Raw genomic sequence first — 2,500 nt, 5'->3', positions numbered from 1 at the left:
GAAGGGGGAAGGGGGAAGTAGTAAGGAGGAAGGGGGAAGGGAAAGGGGAAGGGGAAGGGGAAAGGGAGAAGGGGGAAGAGGAAGGGGGAAGGAGAAGGGGGAAGGGGAAGGGGGAAAGGGGAAGGGGGAAAGGGGAAGGGGGAAGAGGGAAGGGGAAAGGGGTAGAGGAAGTAGGAAAGGGGGAAGGAAAGTAGGAAGGGGAAGGAGAAGGGCGGGGGAGGGAAGGAAAGGAAAGGAGATATGAAAAGGGAAAAGTTGGAGAAGAGAAGAAGGAGGAGAGAAGAAAGATAAGAAGAAGAGAGGAGAGGGGGAGGAAGGAGAGAGACGGAGGAGGAGGAGAGGAGGAATGAAGAGAAGAAGAGATGACAAATATGGGAAAGAGAAGGAGGAGGAGGAGGAAAGAAGGGGGAGAGGGAGAAGAGAAGGGAAAGGGGGAGAGGAGGAACAAGGAGGGCATGGGAGAGAGGGAGGGACATGGAGAGGGGGGAGTGAGACAGTGGAGAGGTAGAGGGAGAGTGATAGTTGGGAAAATAGAGGAAAAAGGGGGAGAGTGGGTAGGGGGAAAGGAGTAGATATGGGGAGGTGGAAAATGAGAAGGGAAAGGAGGGGAGAGGCGGCGGAAGGGAGAAGAAGGGAAGTAGGAGGGAGAAGGGGCGAGGGGGAGAGGGGGAGGGTGTCAGTGGCAAAGACAATGAAAAAACGTAAAGAATGATCAAGGAATATATATATATATATATATATATATATATATATATATATATATATATATATATATATATACAATTATATATATATATATTCATTATATATATATATATATATATATATATATATATATATAATGTATATATATATTTATATATATATATTTATTATATATATATATATATATATATATATATATGTATATTATATAATATATATATATATATATAGATTATATGTGTGTGTGTGTGTGTGTGTTATAGAAAAAAAGGTCAAGACGAAGGCACAAAGGACAAAAAGAAATGGTCAGGAAATGAAAGAATAATGATAGTGATAGCAATGATACTAATCATATTAATGATAATACTACAACTAATACAACTACTAATACTACTGATAATGATGATAGATGATGAATATGATGAATATGAAGAATATGAAGAATATCATGAATGTGATGAATATGAATGAATATGAAAGAATATGAATGAAGGTTGATAAATATCAATGAATATGAATATGAATGACTATGAATATGAATATGAATATGAATATAGATATGAATATGAATGACTATGAATATGAATATGAATATGAATATAGATATGAATATGAATATGAATATGAATATGAATATGAATATGAATATGAATATGAATATGAATATGAATATGAATATGAATGAATATGAATATGTATGAATTTGAGTATATGAATAATGATGCAACAATAACAATAGCAACAATGATAATAATAGCGACATAAGAAAAACAAAAGTTGGAACTTGGTCAGTCTTCCTTGATGGGAATCCGATGAAGTCAGGGGGGATTGATGGGGCGGGGGGCTTGATGGGGGGAAAAGGGGGGAAGGGGGGGTTGATGGAGGAAAAGGGGGGAGGGGGAAGGGGGGAAGGGGGCTCCTGTAAAGGGGGGAGGAAGTGATATTAAGAATAAATGATGGGGAACAACAAGATGGGGAAGGGGTGAGAGAAAACGCAAAAGAAAAATGTGACAGAAAAAAAATAAGATAAAGGAACCCAATATGTGTATGCATATATATATATATATATATATATATATATATACAGTATATATATATATATACATATGTATATATGTATATATATATATATATATATATATATATATATATATATATATATATACACATATATATACATATGTATGTGTGTGTGTGTGTGTGTGTGTGTGTGTGTGTGTGTGTGTGTGTGTGTGTGTGTGTGTGTGTGTGTGTGTGTGTGTGTGTGTGTGTGTGTGTGTGTGTGTGTGTGTGTGTGTGTGTGTGTATGTGTGTGTGTGTGTGTGTGTGTGTGTGTGTGTGTGTGTGTGTGTGTGTGTGTGTGTGTGTGTGTGTGTGTGTGTGTGTGTGTGTGTGTGTGTACGTGTGTGTGTGTGTGCGTGCGTGTGTGTGTGTACGCGCTGTGTTGTGTGTGTGCGTGTCTTTTTATTTTGCTTTTCTCCGAATAATCAATTCAACTATAAAGGTACCCTCTAACCTATAAGAGGTTTGGGTCAATAAAACATCTATTTTGAACAAAAGTAACTATATTTCCTCAACAGAGGGAGAACAGGATAAGCAAGAAGATTCAAATTTCAAAGAACAACAAAAGTCCATCAACACCGAAAGATCCGACACCCTTGGGCAGTGTGAAGGAGTCATGAGGATTGCTAATGCAGAAGGAAGTGGATGGAGGATGGAGGATTGAGAAGGATGGAGGTGGATGGAGTTGAGATGGAAAGCGATCTAACTCCACGAAACTGACAATGGAGAAGAG

Source organism: Oratosquilla oratoria, chromosome 2 (assembly GCF_046742065.1).
Source record: "Oratosquilla oratoria isolate Oo_2021 chromosome 2, ASM4674206v1, whole genome shotgun sequence".
Lineage (NCBI taxonomy): Eukaryota > Metazoa > Arthropoda > Malacostraca > Stomatopoda > Squillidae > Oratosquilla > Oratosquilla oratoria.
Note: the sequence above shows the minus strand (reverse complement) of the source record.